A 20,900-nucleotide genomic window follows, 5' to 3' on the forward strand; every position below is an offset into this window, starting at 1 on the left:
CGATATTTCCATCACTGTCAAGTGGAAGTTGAAAACCTATAATTTTGATGGCTCTCAAATAAGGCTTCTAATGAAAGATAAAGAAGTTTTGGAAACCATGAACACCTTGGAGAAATAGGCTTGGATGCCTGGTGTGCTTTTTGTAATGTCGTAAGAAACTTCCATGGCAACATAAGGGCAGACAACTGCGAGGTTCTGGTTGAAACATTGTTGACAGCATTCAGACGATAGGAGTAGATATGAGTGTCAATGTGCATTTTCTACACAGCCACTTAAATGTCTTTCCCTATAATATTGGTGCTGAAAATGAAGAGCAAAACGAGCACTTCCACCAAGATATAAAGACCATGGAACAAAGATATCAAGGCATATAGAACACACACATGATAGCAGACTACCATTGGTGCTTGCAGCGTAATTATCCCTGATTCCAGCTACTACAGAAAATCAAAGAAGCGAAAGTTCCTTCTTAATGATTATACTTACTGTTTTTCTTAATTTCTGTGTATTTTTAAATTAATTACAAGTCCCTGTTAACATAATACTATTAACTCTATTAATAAATCACTATTTAACATCTTTTGCCTCAAGAAATGTTAGTGCTACTTAATAGTACGTTGCTGCAACTAATGAAAATGATAAATATTTGTAAGTGTGTTTCGAGAAAGATGATAACGTGATGGGCAATTTTTGACTGAACATTTGTAATGAGCGACCTCAAATTATATAAAATCACTTAAAACATCCTACTCATCAGACAGAAAGTTTCCTATGTAGACCAGTGTGTGGATCATACAAAGAGCAGAGGATTTTTTTCTGTCTTGAGAAGGAAACAACCACACTTCCTTCCCTCCTGACTGCATCGTTATCGAATTGTTTTTTTTTTTTAATCTGGCGTATCGAACACCACATCCGCTCTCGTAGCTGTTCCTGGGATCCGGAACAGGGAAGTGCATAACATCAGTTGGTCAATCGTGTTCACAAGGGAAGGAAGAATTTGAGGTTTGGAGATTATTGCTGCGTTAAGGATTCCCTACACCAACGTGAAATATTTGCAACGGAGACGAAACTTCCACTCTGCTAAGTTGACATTGTCTGGGCACGTTGTGGTACACGAGAAAGGCCACACTGGAGCGATACTACGCTCGGGCGTCAGAAAAATTTCAGCGTCTATTTCCGCAGAGATCGATGTCCTGATAACTAGCATCCTGGAGACGAGTTTTACCTTCCAGCATACTCTGATATATTTAAAAATATCTAAACCCAGCCCACACTCCTCATAACTAGTCTCGTATATTTCAAAACTACCTAAATCTAGCCCAGATCGATGACCCAGATGATAGGACCCCTTAAACAACACAACACACAAAAGCATCAATCTAACCCACATTCATCAAAACTAATCTCATACATTTAAAAATATCTAAATCAATGGTTCTCAACGGGTATGACCCGGCACAATATAGCGCCCCGAGAATCACTAAGTGTGACGCGAAACTTCGGAGCCTTTGTGATAATTCTGGTAACAGTAATTAAAATAATTTCACAGACTTGAGCTTTTCATTTCGTACACAAAGGCTCAATTCATGGTGGAATTGAAGACAAACACACGCATATTTCCTGTTCAATGGACAGACATCTCTCACGTTTCTTGTCCCTCTTGTTTTCCTCTATACCGCTTTCATGACTCTTTGGCTCCTTCCAAACTGCGCGGTTTTAGTAGTACAGTACAGCAAAAACCCGTACGGCTCTTTGCCGTGAAGATATTTTCACACTGCAAGGATTTCTTGCCGTTGTAACCTCAGTGCATATCTTGATGCTAGTCGTAAAAGAGAGACTTGCAATGAATCGTGAACATTTGCCGTATGGTTATTTCATCATCGTCGACAGACACAAAGATGAAATCTCCGCCTTCGGGTGCATCCTATCAGTCAGAGGAGAAAGGAAGTTTGAAGATCTCAGGAACGATGAAAATAAATGTTTAACCACCTCCGTATGTCAATTGCCACAACTCAGGTCTGGCTTGGACCAGACTTATCAAAACTTCTGATTCAACATCAGACATTTCATAAAACCAACAAAGCAATGCACTGAACAGTTCAGCAACAAAATACTACGATATTTATACACTGAGTGGCCGAAAGTCATTTTGAAGGCACTGAATGTGATGTTAATAACGAGTGGCTCCTCCGCGAGCCCTGAAAATGGCAGCCATACGGTGAGGCATCGACTCTACAAGGTGTTGGACTCGTTCTGGAGGAATCTAGACCCACGCATCTTGTACTATTACCCACAATTGGTCGTATGTAGTAAGAGCGGGGTTCATGGAGCGTATACCAGCATGGGCAGCATCCCATAAACGCTCGATTGGATTTAGATCGGGGCAGAAATACCTGGCGGATTTCGTTCAAATCACTTCCTAAACCGTATCCGGAGTAATAAGAACAACTTGTGAAAGTTTCAGCGAAATCGCTCGAGTAGTTCTTGAGTTCATTCGAGGCAAACACACATACACATAGTTTATACATATAGATGAACACTGGACTTCTGAAAAGTGGTCTAATGAGCTCTGGAGTGACGAGAGTAAATTCAATTTACTTCCTTCGGATGGAATTCATTTACATTCGATGTTCATGAAATGAAGGAGACGATGTGCATTATCAGAACCCAACCGTAAAGAATGGTGTTGGCACTATTCTGCTGTAGGGATGTCGTTCTCGTCAAAGAGTAGATCCTTTGGTACCATCGATGGAGGAATGTGCCGTCAGGGCATGCTGTGTGTTCACTCAAATTAATGGTGCTGGCACTATTCTGCTGTAGAGATGTCTTTCTCGTCAAGGAGTAGATCCTTTGGTACCATCGATGGAGGGATGTGCCGTCAGGGCATGCTGTGTGTTCACTCAAATTAATGGTGCTGGCACTATTCTGCTGTAGAGATGCCTTTCTCGTCAAGGAGTAGATCCTTTGGCACCATCGATGGAGGGATGTGCCGTCAGGGCATGCTGTGTGTTCACTCAAATTAATGGTGCTGGCACTATTCTGCTGTAGAGATGCCTTTCTCGTCAAGGAGTAGATCCTTTGGTACCATCGATGGAGGGATGTGCCGTCAGGGCATGCTGTGTGTTCACTCAAATTAATGGTGCTGGCACTATTCTGCTGTAGAGATGTCTTTCTCGTCAAGGAGTAGATCCTTTGGTACCATCGATGGAGGGATGTGCCGTCAGGGCATGCTGTGTGTTCACTCAAATTAATACTGTGTCTCGCACTACTCACACTGCTACTAAGGCCGTATTCGGTGTCTTGCAATAATCATTATGAAACGTTTCTTCTTAGTTTGAGGATCCATTGATTGTGCACCCTTTTGCTTTTGTTCTCTGAACACGACCGCGCACTCACAAACTGCAGACACAATCCACTTGTCCTCAAGAATTGTAAATTTATTACATTTATCACTGATTTTTATTTAATCAATATTATGCTGCTGATAAAATGAACACTGCCCTGCATACGACTGTCTGGAGATTTAAATGCACACTGTCTGGGAGATCCCTACTGGCAAATCAACCAGCCAGCCGAGTTACGCGTGAAACCTAAATAAATGAAACATTCTTCCTGTCATAAATTAAGAACTAAACGAGATAATAACTTGAGGTTTGTTTTAAAAATAACTTCCATACCCGTAGATAGAGGCATGATTTTTTCGCATTAATTTTTGTTCGATTTCGCGAAAAGAAAACAATTTTTCGCGTTATTTCGCGAAATAGGGCTGACCCCATCGCTTTAATTTCGCTTTAATCAATTCATAAAATCATTCATAAAATGTTTAATTCGTGAGATTTGTGAATTATTTATGAGAAAGATACATAAATAAAGAGAAACAAAATTGTCAATCATTCATTATGCCTTATGTAACTTAATCTTGATTAGAACTATAATATAGACATAATCAAGATTAATAACAAATTGCCCTTTTTACTATATATGGCCGCAGCTGTCACTTTATATGGCCATATCATGAAAGGTTTTTACAATTTTAATTAATGCGAAGAGATACTTCTGTCGAATTGAGATATCGTTATTCTGTCATCTGTTTCTCTTCACACGCGTGATATTGGAATACAGTTTCAAGATTGTTATTTTCAATGAATTTCGCTGCATTTTCACACTTATCGGAAAATAAGTGCATTTCGCTTTAAACTGGCCTTATCGCTTTAATTCGCTGTAATTCGCGAAAACAAAATCACTGATTTCGTAACCAGAATCATATGATTCTTAAAGATATCTCAAAATCACTTCAAAATATTTGTTGTCGCGTTTATCGTTAAAGCGAAAAAATCATGCCTCTACCCATAGACCATTTACCTCGCTTTGACCCCTCATGTAAAGTGAATAGTAAAGACATCAGCCAGCGACTGACTTTTTCGTGTTTGCACATACAAATTTCCGAATATGACTGTAAAGAAAGACACATACTGAACTGTTTTATCATTCAAATTTTAAATTCAACCGCATATACATTGGCCGGCCCCGTGGTGTAGGAGTAGCGTGCCTGCTTCTTACCCGGAGGCCCCGGGTTCGATTCCCGGCCAGGCCAGGGATTTTTACCTGGACCTGAGGGCTGGTTCGAGGACCGCTCAGCCTACGTGATTAGAACTGAGGAGCTATCTTACGGTGAGATGGCGACCCCGGTCTAGAAAGCCAAGAATAACGGCCGAGAGGATTCGCCGTGCTGACCACACGACACCTCGTAATCTGCAGGCCTTCGGGGTGAGCAGCGATCGCTTGGTAGGCCAAGGCCCGTCAAGGGCTGAGGTGCCATGGGGTTTGGTTTGGTTTGGTTTGGTTTGGTTTGGTTTGGTTTGGTTTGGTTTGGTTTGGTTTGGTTTGGTTTGTTTTGGTATATACGTTGAGCCGAAATGTTTCTTTACCAGCAGTGAAAAAATACAAACATAATGAGAATGAAACGGGAGTTATGACATGATACGTTTCATGGAATGAAGATCTTTTTTAAGTAACTTTCCGTTATGTTAACATTTTCACACTCAATTACTTTTTTAACATTATTTTTGTTAACGGCATTAGATGACGCTTGAAATTCTGTATACTACTCGATATTTACCTATTTCAACCGATAAAATTCGAATTTATATGCAGATAACCAGTAAAAGGGATCATGAACGTGAAGAAATACGTCGGTGAACTGCAGGAAGATTCCTACGACTTGGAACGAGTGCATACGCGCAGTATAGTAATACAATGCGTATACCACGTTTATTAGTAAGAAAAATATGCAACGCTTACACAGGGTTTATTCAATGTTTAATTATACAAGTGTTAAACAACTGTAAATGACTTTTTTTATTAGTAATACTGCTATTCTTTTCTTAAATGTTCTCAAAGGACTTGGACATTCACAGTATTCGCGGTTTTCTTTTTAGTTAAGTTATTGCATCAGTCGGCTCACTCACTATCCACGTACACCAGAGATCTAGTGATTCGATGATTGAGGTCTTGTACAATGATGCGACAAACGAACCGAGATAATACTGAGCGGTTCTTCCCAATAAAAAAAGGTAATTTTGTGTAATCATGAGCATGACTCAAAATAGCAGGGGCTAGAGAGCTGAGTTGAATTGCTTGTCGAATGTCGACCAAGTTATCCATGAAACTACAGAATACAAAATAGCCTGATAACCTACCTACTTAGCAGCTACTTTGGAATTAAGTTTAACTGTCTTTAACACTGCAAATAAATCCAACAATTATTTAAATCCCTTTGCAAGAAGGTCTATTTTACCTAATAACCAACCCGCCACTGCTAATCACTTATTCCCAACTCCATCGTCTGCCATTAGGCAAAGTAAAAAATTCGATAAATTTTCTGAGACGCTGCAGGTAGCATGTTGCTGGGCGAAGCCTCAACCGCATTCATTGTCACTTACGGCTACACACTTTGTAGACGTACGAAGTGTGTAGCCATCTGTACAAAATAATAAACACTAAAAAGTGAATTACCCTCAAAGAACTACGACAACCTGGCTATGAATACGGACGCGATTTGGAAATATTTAACTAGAAGAAATGTTTAGGAAAGCAACGGGAAACTACCTCACTCCCTTTCTTTTTTTCCCAAGTATTCCTCTTCAGTGACGCTTAGGCTATCTATGACAGCTGTTGGCGGAACTATGGAGGATCAACCCAGCCTTCGGGCTGAATACCCAACATACATACATACATACATACATACATACATACATACATACATTCTTACGAAGAAGAATGTTTATATTTCCTTTTCCTCTTTATCAGCTATTAACTACAAATGAATGCTAAAAGGGATTACAAATATTAATATAAAGAAATTAAGTTATGGTTATAAAGGTTATTGTACATATTGTTTACCGGGCGAGGTGGCCGTGCGGCTAGGGTCGTGCAGCTGTGAGCTTGCATCCGGGAGATAGTGGGTTCGAATCCCACTGTCGGCAGCCCTGAAGATGATTTTCCGTAGTTTCCCATTTTTACACCAGGCAAATGCTGGGGCTGTACCTTAATTAAGGCCACGGCCGCTTCCTTCCCACTCCTAGGCCTTTCCTGCTCCATCGTCGCCATAAAACCTATCTGTATGGGTGCGACATAAAGCAAATAGCAAATATATATATATTGTCAAAACTAAAAAGAATCGTGTGACATAACACACCATCTTAACAAAAATGTACAACAAAAATTAATTCTGTATCCTAGGTATACGAGCTCGAAGTTGAGCTGATGACCCACTCCCACAAGGGGAATGAAACAGCAATAAATGAGATGTCTCAATACCGAGCCCGTATGTCTTAAACAGAGCTCTGTATTCGGGAGGCGGTGGGGTGGTCTCGCCGTCGGCTGTCCTGAGAATGGTTTTCCGTAGTTTTCCATTCATTTCTCTAAGGTGAATGCTGGGGCAGTTCCTCTTATAGGCCACGACCGCTCCCTTCTCCCCTTCTCTTCACCTCAAATCACCATAACCTGGCCTGAGAGAGGAGTCACTCTCTAGGAAGCCCGCAGCCTCGCCGTACCCCATCAGGGTACGAACGAAAGCTTTTAGTAGGTAGGTGTGTCAACGGCGCACTAGTCGCCAGCGTCTTGGAAAAGTGTGGCAATCCAACAAACGAGCCCATTGATGCACTGGGGTGAAACGCCGGTAATTTCACAGCTGAAAAAGGTATAAAGAGCTTCAATAATATATTGTAGCTATATTAGTTCGTTCGACAAACTGCATAATATGTCGCGGAAACTACTCGTGTGACTCATCTCTTGGCACCGAGACTCCACCATGAGAATAAAGAAGACAGTTTACTGGCAGATGAAGACGTGCATTACAGAGAGAAATCTTAGACAACTAGCGACTAGAAGCGAATGACGTGAAAGCTGAGTGGACTCAAGATATCGTAGGAGGTAAGACATAGTAGTAGCGAGAAAAATTGTTTCCTCCTGTGGGTGGGGCGGCAGAATACTGTATGTCCACGGTATTCCCCGCCTGTCTTAAGAGGTGATTGAAAAGGTTAACCCCACAGACTGTCCACTTAGGATCGTGGGTTGATGACCACGGGGCATCTAGATGAGTCTGGCATTGCTTCCACTTACGTGTGCTCTTAATATTCATCGTTCCTATCCGACCTCCCATAGTCTCTTCCAGTCTCCACAGTATGAGGTTTGAGAGGCCGAGGGCGTGATTATTATTTTAAGGGGAAGTGCAACTTAGCATCCATCAGACGAAAAACAGAAAAGCTCCGACGCTTCGGAGAATGAATGAAGATATCGGCAAAAAAAAGATAGGGGAAGGTGCCATGAAGGGCGAGAAAATGAAAGACTCCCTAGGCCCCACAAATGGGGTGACCATACATCCTCTTTTTCCTGGACACGTCCTCTTTCGTTGGGCAAAATAGAACAGAATTTTTGGAAATGTCAGCAAATATCTTCTTTCTGGGGACTGGCAACAAAATTATAATTCAAGTTGCGAGCGTTACCTTTCACATCGGTATGTTGAGAAATTTGCCATAACAAAGATCATCCAATCACAATTATAGTCGTTAAAGATGTGGAAAGGCTGTTTCTTTCAAAGTTGCGAGCGTTACCTTTCACATTGGTATGTTGAGAAATTTGCCATAACAAAGATCATCCAATCACAATTATAGTCGTTAAAGATGTGGAAAGGCTGTTTCTTTCACGTATTGTCCACTGAGTAAAAGAGAAACAATTTGTAGAGACAATAAAGTCAATAGTAAGTGTCCAATAGCAATGCAATTGCAAACATTCCAACTGTTTGTAATTTCATAAATATTTGACAAAATATTTCTAAAAGAAACGCATTCTTGAATGAAGTACTTTTGATAGTGACGAAAAGATGGGGATTGTCTTTTATTTGTTTTATGTCGCACGAACACAGAAAACAGGTGTTATGGCGACAAGGGATAGGACAAAGTTGGGACTGGGAAGAAAGCGAGCGTGGCCTTAAATAAGGTACTGTACCAGCATTTGCCTGCTGTGGAATGGGAAACCAAGGGAAACCATTTTCAGGGCTGCCGTCGGTGGGATTCAAATCCACTGTCTCCTGGATGTAAGCTCACATCTATGTGACTCAAACCGCGTAGTCAACTTGCTCAGTAATGCAGATAGTCATAATAGAAATAGTGTCAGGGTGAAAACAATATTGTAATAGTGCCTCTTCACACCAGAGGGCATAACATAAGTTTTTAGTAGAGACATCTGTACAGAAAAGTCCAAACTTCCTGTATTAATTGTTGCAAGTTTGAGATTTAAGATGGCATTCTCCAAGGACCTTCATTTGAATGAACGGGGCGGGTGTATCTACCGGTACAATTATTATTATTATTATTATTATTATTATTATTATTATTATTATTATTATTATTATTATTATTATTATTATTTCTCCTACCAGTAGAATCGTAAATCTAGGTATTTTCTTTATCTCTTATTATATAAGCCCGCACATCATATTCTGTTTGTGATCTTGTAGCCGGGAGACATTGGGTACGAATCCCACCGTCGGCATCCCTGAAATTGGTTTTCCGTGGTTTCCCATTTTCCCACCAGGAAACTGCTGGGGCTGTACCATAATTAATGCCACGACCACTACCTTCCCAATCCTAGCTCTTTCCCATCCTTCAGTCGTCGAAACCTTTGATGTGCTAGTGCGACGTCTCTCTTTTTTTTTTTCAATTGACCGTGAACAGTTGATTTTATGGTCTTTAAAAATGTCCCACGTACCGGTACATTACTTTTTAGCCACTATCGTCCTAGCTTTTCTACAATATATTTTTTACTCTATCTAGTCAATAACCTTCATGAATATTTCGTAGTTGCTTGTTTAACTTGTATGTTCAGGAAGAAACTACTAGAATCACATAGGAAACCCTTCTTGAAAAAAAAAATCGACGACGAAAAACAGACATGCTTAAGTTTGCCGATGATAGAGCAGCGATTGCAGAGAGTGAAGAAGACATGCAAAGGATTCTACAGTGGATTTTGGCTCTTCTTAATGTTAAGAGGATGGTTGCCCAGTTGTACTATAATCACCAAATCACCAAACTAAAAAAAAAAAAAAAGTTAACTCGTGTTCTCATCCCGAGGTGGTGCAGCTCTTTTCACCCCGATTGGAGGTGAGCTGCATGTCAGCCCTCCTGCCATCCTAAAATTTCAGGCAGTACCGGGAATCGAACCCGGACCTCCGACGACGGTAGCTAACAGTGCTAACCGTCACGCTCCGGATGGGGTCATCGTGAATACTAATGAGATGGTTTTGGTTACGCCCTAGGACCTGCATTGCTTCCTCTAACTGTACTTACATTCTTCACAAAAGCAAGGCATGCCATTGGTTGTGTGATCTAGATTATTTTCGCAAGGATATGTTCCATTTCATTGGCTTAGTACATCGAGGTACAGCGTGAAGCAGAGAAAATCCAGGTACATATTACTTAAACCTTTGGATTGGTCTCAGACGTTGAGATATCTGTTGCACATTTCGTGGATTCCTGCCAATTTTACAAGGTTCTCCGTATAATGATAATTGAGACGGTGGAAGTCTCCTTGTGCATGCCCACTTCGTCGTTTGTCACGTGGTGACTGCTCATGAGGAGAAAGCGAAGAAGGTTGACTGATGTCACATAGTGCTATCAATTCCAGTAACTGCGGAGGAAGGAAGGCGCTTTAATTCTAAACACTATTATTCTCTAGAAAAGAGCGTTCTAACCTTAAAATGCAGCACAGCAGCAATAGGATAATTCCGTCTCTTTCCTTCTCCCATATTTGCGGGTAGCGCTTTCCTACTCTAATGCAGCGGGTTTGCCAAATATCCGTAAATCAGAATGTTATGGGTTAAAATGGACGAATATCGTGTTATGTACAGAATTTCAAGGCGAATTTGATGCCGTTAAAAATGTAAAAACATATTTAGTGTGAAAATGGTAATATAATGCAAAATCTTCTTTGCATAACTCCTATTTTATATTCATTATTTTCCTAATATTTCTTATTTCTTTCTTAATCTGCTTACCCTCCAGGGTTGGCTTTTCCCCCGGAATCAGCGAGGGGTCCTACCTCTACCGCCTCAAGGGCAGTGTCCTGGAGCTTGAGACATTAGGTCGAGGAATACAACTGGGGAGGATGACCAGTACCTCGCCCAGGCGGCCTCACCTGCTATGCTGAACAGGGGCCAGGGTGGGGGTTGGGAAAGTTTGGAAGGGATAGACAAGGAAGAGGGAAGGAAGCGGCCGTGGTACCATCCCGGCATTTGCCTGGAGAAAAAGTGGGAAACCACGGAAAACCACTTCCAGGATGGCTGAGGTGGAAATCGAACCCACCTCAACTCAGTTGACCTCCCGAGGCTGAGTGGACCCCGTTCCAGCCCTCGTAACACTTTTCAAATTTCGTGGCAGAGCCGGGAATCGAACCCGGACCTCCGGGGGTGGCAGCTAATCACACTAACCACTACACCACAAAGGCGGACTCTAATTTGTTCACTGCTGGTAAAGAAACATTTCAGCTCGATGTAGATAAGTTTATTTTTAAATTTAAATGATAAAATACAGTATAGGCCTATGCGTTTATTTTCAGTAATGTTCAGGGATTTTTATGTGCAGGCACGAAAAAGTCAGTCGCTGGCCAGCGTCTTTCCTATTGAATTTGCATGGGGGGTCAAAGCGAGGCAAATGGACTTCAGATATGGAAGTTATTTTTAAAACAATCCCGAAGTTCTTATCTTGCTTAGTTCTTAATTTGTGACAGGAAGAATGTCTCCTTGAATTTTGGTTTCGCGCGTGACTCGACTGGCTGGCTGTCTGGCTGGCTGAAGTACCGGTAGTGATCTCCCAAACATGCGCTTTTAACATTTCCAGAAAGTCGCATGCAGTGAAGTGCTCATTTTGTCAGTAGTATGTATAATAGATTAAATACATACAGTGACATATGTATAATTCTTGAGGGCAAGTGTATTTCGTTTTTGTGGTTCGGGAGTTCGTGCTCGTGCGTGGGGATCTTAATTCGAAGAAAAAGTGCAGAAGGATCATGGCGTAGTTAAAGTGAAGCAAACGGTCTTCGGATATGGAAATTATTTTTAAATCATACTTCAAGTCCTTATCTCGTTATCTCTTAATTTATGATAGGCTGAATGTCTCGTTTGTTTACGTTTCACGAGTGACTCGTCTGGCTGGCTGGCTGGCTGGCTGGCTGGCTGGCCAGTAGGGATCTCCCAAAGAGTGAGCTTTTAAATATACCGACAGCCGTGTGCAGTGGTGTTCATTTAATCAGTATTATAAGATTGATTAAATAAAGATCAGTGATAAATGTTGTGATAGTACATATATCACACCCCCGAATTATATGTAGAAGTTAGAGATATTATTGTCAGTATTCGATTTATGATGATGATGATGATTATTATTATTATTATTATTATTATTATTATTATTATTATTATTATCATTATTATTATCAGTATTTCATTTGTATATTTTGCCATTTATATTGGTAAGCTGGAAGATATCCACATATGTACGCATGAGTAATTTGTTTTGCACGAGTGGGAAAACATTGCTTTAATAACTCTGGTAATTTGGATGAGTCATATGGCTACCCCAGTGTTTGTTGTGATGTACTTGTGTCGGGAAATTCATGAGTCATGTATATATCCCAGCCTGATGAGATGAGCTTGTTGTTGTATTAGGAAAGTTTGGTGACTCATGGAATATACCCCAGAGTTTGTTTATCTCTTGGGAGCAAGGTCTTGACAAGAGGTTCACTCATGATCGGCTGGCAAGCACCAATCCAGGCGTATCATCTGAGAGGAGGGGGATGTTGATGTCTATAAAGGTTGATCATACGGCGGCAACCAGGGACATTGTAAAGGTGATTGTAAAGGAACGAGAAGGAAGACAACTACAAGCAGTAACACTGTATAAGAGAACTACAACTGACGCACTGTACGGGAAGGAAGTGGTGCTGATACACGGTACTGGAGTGACACGGCTGCAATGGACTGGACTTCAAACGTTCGTGGAACGTAGTCTTGTTATGTTCGTGGAAAGTGGCTGATTGTGGAGAGTGCTTGCGCATTAAGTATTGTAGCACTTGTGGCGGCCTAGCATTATATGTTCGTGAAAGCTATCTCAGACTTTCCATAATTTATGTTGAGGATCGACAGACGTGTGTATATATCTTTACAACAAGTGTTAAAATGTGTGAACACAGTAGTACAAGGTACAGTATCTGTGTGATGTGATAACTGTCGATTATGAGAATCGGTAAGTCGAATTGATATAGAGAGAGTGAGGGGTATTTTTCTTCATACATGTACATTGTTCATCGGACTATCTACAAATGGTAGCTTAGTTCTCGCTTTCGTTTTCCCACGATTTTCATTATTATTGTTGTTGTTGTAAATATGGAGTCTTCCAGCAATATTTTATGTGTGTATTATATGTATAATGTTGTATGTTGATGAGGTGCTCATGCACGGAATATGTTAAGAATATAGTTAGCTATTTTAGAGTCAGTGTTATTGATGAACCTACTGTAGGTGCAGTTCCTACCTAATTAGTCGTTTTCAGGAGGTTAGGTAAGGCCTGCAGCAGATGTACCAGTACGCAGCATTATGTACACGCCCTGGGATATAAAGTTTATCATGCTCTTATCTAAATTCGAGGGATCCATTCTGGTGAACTCTGGCGCCCATACTACGGACATTTCGGTTAAATATGCTTATTAATTTTATTACGTTTTTGAGTAATTTTATTTATATAGTTTTATTCATGATTTTATTTATCAGTATTCATCAAAAAGTTACAATTGGCGCCCAATGTGGGGCTGAATGATTGGTACATCTATTAGGCTTATAAGCGTAGGTGCACTTGTCAGGTGTGGTTGGAATTCTGCAAACTATGTCAGTGAAGTGCTTTGTATGTACGTGATATTAATGTTGTAGTATGAAGAAATGCGTTAGCGAGTCGAGTATTATAAAATTGAGAAGTAGAGAGGTTGTTAAAGTTGCTGGTACTAAGAATCAGGAAAAGAGAAGTCAAAAGAATTCCACCACATTGAGTCTATCGAATTTAAGTGAGAGTAGCGAAATGGCTGACAGTAAGAAAGATCAATCGGCAACGATATGTGAGGAATCTAGTAATCCGTCTCAAACTCAGAATGTAGGGGTTGTTAAGGAAACGGTTCAAGGGGAGGCTTTAAATTTTAGTATGATTAAATCGCTATTTAATGAAATGTCCAGTAAGATTGATAGTAAGAATGAAGAGTTGAAGGTTGAACTGTCTAGTAAAATCGATATTCAGAGTGTTGAATTAAATTCAGTGAGTGTTGAACTGTCCAGTAAAATCGATAATAATAATGTTGAACTCTCCAGTAAAATCGGCAATAATAATGTTGAATTGTCCAATAAGATTGATAGTCAGAGTAAAGAGTTGAAGAGTGAATTGAGTTGTTTAAGCAATGAAATATACAGTATTAATAGTGAATTAAATTCAGTTAGTACGGAACTGTCTAGTAAGATTGAGAATCAGAGTAAGGAATTAAATTCAGTGAGTGTTGATTTGTCTAGTAAAATTGATAGTTTAAGCAGTGCTGTGAATGGTAGAATAGATGAATTGAACCAGAAGTTTGACCATCAAAGCAGGGAAATTCAGGAAGTCAATAATAAGGTTGAATGTCAACGCTTGGAATTGACTGAGAAAATCGAATGCCGATTTAATGTTGTTAGGAAGGAATTTGTTGAAAACAACAAGGAATGTGATAAGAGAATAAAAATAGTGGAAGATAAAGTCGAAGAAATAGATAGAAGTAAAACCAATCAGAATGTTTTAATGAAGCGAATAGAAGAGAAGGATGAGAAATTGGAGAAAGACCTGAAGTCGGTAAAAGATGACCTCAAGTCAGTAGAAGGAAATGCCAGAATGGTAGTTGAAGAAGGAATTTAAGCATGTCATGTGAAGTTAAGACAGGAGATCAGTCAAATCCAAGTAGGTAGCAATATATGTAATAGGTACGTATCTTGTACGAAGGACTCTGAATTACCCAAATTTAATGGTCGGCAGTTTAATCCGATGGAATTCTTGAAAACGGTGGAGAAACGGTTTTCCAAGAATCTTGACGATGGTTTGATTGAGTGGAGTATGGTTGATGAGATGTTGGATATTGCATTTGTTGGAGAAGCGAGATCCTGGTTTCAAGTTTATAGACAGGGTATTTCGAGTTTGGAGGAATTTAGGGAGAAATTTAGTTCTAAATTTTGGAGGATGCTATTCAGGGAAGGGAAAGAGATCGCGTGCTATATGGCAAATATAGACCTCAGGAAGGTGTGTCTATGACGGAATATTTCTTGGCGCATGTTCTGATCAGCCAGAATATTGAAGGTCTAGCATTGGAGAGAGGTGCAGTCCGCCAGATGTTGAGGCATTTTCCTGAGAAGGTCGGATTAGCTGCATGTATGCAGAATAGTGATACGATTAAAGAATTAGAGCAGCTGTTAGAGAGGTTTGATGCTTTGGAAGGGCAAGGGAGGACTAGGCAAAGTGAAGGTAGGAATTACGGGGATAATGGGAGACGAGGTAATCAGCTAGGGGGAGATAGGAATAATCAGAATTTCAGTCATTCTAGGCAAGGGAATCAGGATGGTAATTCCGGAAGGGGAAACAGACAGTCTAATCATGGAGTTAATCACCAGGAATATTTTGGCAGAAGATCTAATCAAGGGGAATCAGAAAGTAGGGGGCGTACGGATCAAAGACCTCCAGATCAAGTGCCGAGACATGATAATAGTGAACAGTCCACGTCAAGTAATTTAAACCGGAATCGGACTTCTTAGTTGGGTCAGATAGGCAGTCCGATACCGGAATTCCTATTCACGTGATGAAACAGGTAAGTTATGATTTAGACGTGAAAGAGGAGTTATTGAATGACCAAGTGTTTTGTGATCAGGGAGATTTTGTGTATAGGGGGCGTGATGAAGGTAAGAAAGATGTGTCGGATGCCTTACTTTGTGCTAGTGGTGATGGTAATAGCGGTCTTGCGATCGATAATCTTGTGGAAGTTTCTGAAATTGAAAGTGAAGTTTTTTGTGAAGTTGATGAAGGTTGTTTTGTGAGTGAAGAGTGTTCACGGAGTATACATCATGAGGATGTTTTTGTTTATTTAAGTGTATGTGAGGAGAGTAAAATTAGGTCAATTGTGTGTGAAAATGGTGACTTTGAGGTTAATGAAACTTCTGATAAGAGAGTCGAAAGTAGCAGTGTTGTTGGCATGAAAGTGGTGCAAGTGGGAGCTGATATGGAAGGTGGTGAAGATGACTTGATTGTTGGATCATTAAGTAGTAATGACAGCAATTTCAAAGTGTATTATGGTAAGAATTTCATTAATAGAGTGAGCGTGTGTGAGAATGGAAATGTGCGTGAGATGAAGGAAAGTCTACCCAAGCGAGTGTGTTATGTTTTATTTAAGGCTGAGAGTTGTGTGAATGGTTTGAATGACGCTCTGAGTGATATCGATGTGGAATGTGTGAAAAAGTATGTGATCTGTTTGCTTGCATTAATTATGGTTTTGTGGAAGAGTAAACATAGTGAGATTCCCGCGCATTTCAGAAAGAGGGATTTCTTTTTTATGAATGTTCCGAATGAAAGTTTGTATGATTCTTGTGTGACTGGATGGGATGAATGCTTGTGTGTGAGATAGAGTGGATTCTAGACGTAGTTAGATTTTATTGTGGTACCCATTCCTCGCTTATCGATGCCAATATTAAGTTTATGAATAGTTTTTTCATTTATATCAGGGTCCGTATACTGTGGACAGTAGAATAGGCAAGTGTGCTTATCAGCTTCTAACTCCTGACGACTAGGTCCTTGGGACATTTAATATCTATAGCCTTCGCAGATATAAGAGATAGGATCTGCACCTTGGATGTATATATTATCAATTTTAATGTATGTGTACAGTAGCAAGAAGGGATCGTGTTCAATGGTATATGAAACAATCAGAGTTGTGTGTATATAGCATTATTATTATTATTATTATTATTATTATTATTATTATTATTATTATTATTATTATTATTATTATTATTATTATTATTATTATTATTATTATTATTATTATTATTTGGACAAATTGTATTTCGTGTGTGCGAATACAATGCAGTAGACGCAATGTATATATCATTATTACGGTAAATTAAGTGTTCAGTTATGCCACTATAAGGTTATGTATGAAGTTCTGTTTTATGGTGAATCATAATATGTGATATCATCGATTCACCAAGGGGGCGTTATGTGATAGTACATATATCACACCCCCGAATTATATGTAGAAGTTAGAGATATTATTGTCAGTATTCGATTTATGATTATGATTATTATTATTATTATCATCATTATTATTATCAGTATTTCATTTGTATATTTTGCCATTTATATTGGTAAGCTGGAAGATATCCACATATGTACGTATGAGTAATTTGTTTTGCACGAGTGGGAAAACATTGCTTTAATAACTCTGGTAATTTGGATGAGTCATATGGCTACCCCAGTGTTTGTTGTGATGTACTTGTGTCGGGAAATTCATGAGTCATGTATATATCCCAGCCTGATGAGATGAGCTTGTTGTTGTATTAGGAAAGTTTGGTGACTCATGGAATATGCCCAAGAGTTTGTTTATCTCTTGGGATCAAGGTCTTGACAAGAGGTTCACTCATGATTGGCTGGCAAGCACCAATCCAGGCGTATCATCTGAGAGGAGGGGGATGTTGATGTCTATAAAGGTTGATCATACGGCGGCAACCAGGGACATTGTAAAGGTGATTGTAAAGGAACGAGAAGGAAGACAACTACAAGCAGTAACACTGTATAAGAGAACTACAACTGACGCACTGTACGGGAAGGAAGTGGTGCTGATACACGGTACTGGAGTGACACGGCTGCAATGGACTGGACTTCAAACGTTCGTGGAACGTAGTCTTGTTATGTTCGTGGAAAGTGGCTGATTGTGGAGAGTGCTTGCGCATTAAGTATTGTAGCACTTGTGGCGGCCTAGCATTATATGTTCGTGAAAGCTATCTCAGACTTTCCATAATTTATGTTGAGGATCGACAGACGTGTGTATATATCTTTACAACAAGTGTTAAAATATGTGAACACAGTAGTACACGGTACAGTATCTGTGTGATGTGATAACTGTCGATTATGAGAATCGGTAGGTCGAATTGATATAGAGACAGTGAGGGGTATTTATCTTCATACATGTACATTGTTCATCGGACTATCTACAAATGGTAGCTTAGTTCTCGCTTTCGTTTTCCCAAGATTTTCATTATTATTGTTGTTGTTGTAAATATGGAGTCTTCCAGCAATATTTTATGTGTGTATTATATGTATAATGTTGTATGTTGATGAGGTGCTTATGCACGGAATTTGTTAAGAATATAGTTAGCTATTTTGGAATCAGTGTTATTGATGAACCTAGGTGCAGTTCCTACCTAATTAGTCGTTTTCAGGAGGTTAGGTAAGGCCTGCAGCAGATGTACCAGTACGCAGCATTATGTACACGCCCTGGGATATACAGTTTATCATGCTCTTATCTAAATTCGAGGGATCCATTCTGGTGAACTCTGGCGCCCACACTACGGACATTTCGGTTAATTATACTTATTAATTTTATTAAGTTTTTGAGTAATTTTATTTATATATTTTTATTCATGATTTTATTTATCAGTATTCATCAAAAAGTTACAATGTATAGTCCTTGAGGACAAGTGGATTGTGTTTGTTGTGTTTGTGTTGTCTGTGTAGTTGTGAGTTCGTGCTCGTGCTCGTGCGGGGGGGTTTCTAGCTCGAATAAAAAGTGGAGAAGGATGTACAATGGATCTTCAAATTAAAAAGAAACGTTTCGTAGGTAAACTCAGGGGAAAAGAACGCAATATTTTAATGAGTTTCCTGGATTATTTTTTAAAGACTATGAATGTGAGTAGCGCAGTCCATGAACTAGCTAAAGCTACAGGTTGTTCCGAAAGAACAATCTATGCTATAAGAAACGAACACACATATGGTCCTTTGCGAACACTCGCAAAAAAAAGGAAAAAAGAGAAGGACGGCAGAAAAATGCAAGGAAAATTAAATATGGTGAAATTGTGCAAAGTGGGGTGCGTCGGGTGGTTCACTCTCTTTTATTTGCTAACACACCACCGACATTGAACGTGATTTTGAGTCGGGAAGAAGTCGGGGAGAAGATTCTTTGCCACGATTTTCCAAAACTACGTTGTATCGCTTCTTACATGATATAGGCTTCCGTTATTTAAGACGGTGGAACAAAGCAGCTTTCATTGAAACGGATGAAATTATTAATTGGAGGCACAGATATCTCAGGGAGATAAAACGTTTGAGGGCACAAAATAAAGCTATAATTTACATAGCTGGAGTGTGGGTAAATATTGGGCAGACAGTGACAAAAGGATGGAAGGATACGACAGTGAAAAGTGCCATGCAGGCCGCCTTTGAAGGGGTGAGTTCGGGACTTAGGCCACCGAAAAGCCGAGGACCGCGATTCGCCTTAGTCCACGCGGGTAATAAACATGGTTTTGTTTCAAATGCTGAACTAACATTTTTATGCCATAAAAACATGGTGGACGCCCACGAGGAAATGACTTGTGAAATTTATGAGAAGTGGTTTTCGCAACAACTTGTCGCGTAGCGAGCCGTGACATTTTAATCAATTTTGATACTGTTGCCGAAAATGGTTACTTGGGTTCGGACCTGAGCCTTAACTCCAGTCCAAAGAAGATGTTAAATTTGAAGTCTTACAGAAGATAGATTATTTAAGGCTGCCAAGTGTAGGCTACCTAACGTAGTCACAGTTCTTCAGACACATGGAGAAGCTTTAAATAAGAAGTCGAAGATTTGAAGTTTCAAAGTAGATAGGTTTATTAAAGATGTGAAGTTAAGTCCTCCAGTGCACAGCTACAAGTACTTAGCAGATATTATGATGGTGCACTGATAAATCATATACATTTCCTTAAGCTTAAATACTCTTTCAAAGGAGGATTACTGGCCTCCGGCCTGCCCTAATGACCTGTTTGTCTTAGATACTATTACAGTATTTTGTGAAGTTCCTTTTAGAACGAAAAGACCGCAATTAGAGCCCGGAATTTAGGCAAAATGCCTTTTTTATCTGAATGGATATATTGAAGAATCAGATAGCGATAAATATGTTTTCGTGCATTTAGGAAGTGTAGAGACAATTTTTATTTTGCCTTTTTTGCCTATTTCAGCTTCCGTTGCCTATTTTAAGATTTAAAGCCCTTTTTTGCCTTTTCTGATCGTTATGCAAATTTTTTCTGCGATTTACACATTTTTAAAAGCACATAATGAATTTCCGTACATCGAAGAAAAAAAAGGTTGCACAAATTAAATTACATATTGCCGTCACAAATATCTATTTAGAATATTGTTCCTTGTAAATCGTTTATTTGTTTTCAGGCATTCGAAAGCTTTTCTGAACCTCTGTAAATAGCAGAACCTTCATTAGTGAAAGGAATGCTCAAGCATAATGAATACCAGGAAAGAGAGAGGATGAGGGAAGTACATCTCTTCTCCTTCCTCACACACCTTTTGCTATGACAATGCGTAATTACCTGGTATTCCCGATTTCGAATTGATAAGATAATACAGAGGAAGGGAGGAAATCACTTCTGTCTAACAGGTCAGACATAAAATAAGCTGTTAGTCTATCGGGTGTTCGCGTTGACTTATTCATCATGCAGAAATTTTCATCGTTGCGTAGTAAATTACATGGTAATCTTCGCGAATTCGGTTCGGATACACTTTCTACCGATGGAGCTATACTCTTTTGCAAAATCTGTGAAAAATTTGTTAATCACGAAAAATAGTACTTTATAATTCAACATGTCCGCCTCTGTGGTGTAGTGGTTAGCGTGATTAGCTGCCACCCCCGGAAGCCCGGGTTCGATTCCCGGCTCTGCCACGAAAATTTGAAAAGTGGTTGAGGGCTGGAACGGGGTCCACTCAACCTCGGGAGGTCAACTGAGTAGAGGTGGGTTCGATTCCCACCTCAGCCATCCTGGAAGTGGCTTTCCGTGGTTTCCCACTTCTCCTCCAGGCGAATGACGGGATGGTACCTAACTTAAGGCCACGGCCGCTTCCTTCCCTCTTCCTTGTCGATTCCTTCCAATCTTCCCATCCCCCCACAAGGCCCCTGTTCAGCATAGCAGGTGAGGCCGCCTGGGCGAGGTACTGGTCATTCTCCCCAGTTGTATCCCCGACCAAGAGTCTGAAGCTCCAGGATACTGCCCTTGAGGCGGTAGAGGTGGGATACCTCGCTGTGTACGAGGGAAAAGC

General features: G+C 40.0%; 1 protein-coding gene across 3 annotated transcripts in view; it reads right to left on the bottom strand.

Moving 5' to 3' along the window:
- The window catches only part of LOC136873933 (uncharacterized), a 223,359-nt gene that overhangs the window by 171,545 nt on the left and 30,914 nt on the right, over positions 1-20,900 (bottom strand). The window lies entirely within an intron of this gene.

Source organism: Anabrus simplex, chromosome 5 (assembly GCF_040414725.1).
Source record: "Anabrus simplex isolate iqAnaSimp1 chromosome 5, ASM4041472v1, whole genome shotgun sequence".
Taxonomy (NCBI): domain Eukaryota; kingdom Metazoa; phylum Arthropoda; class Insecta; order Orthoptera; family Tettigoniidae; genus Anabrus; species Anabrus simplex.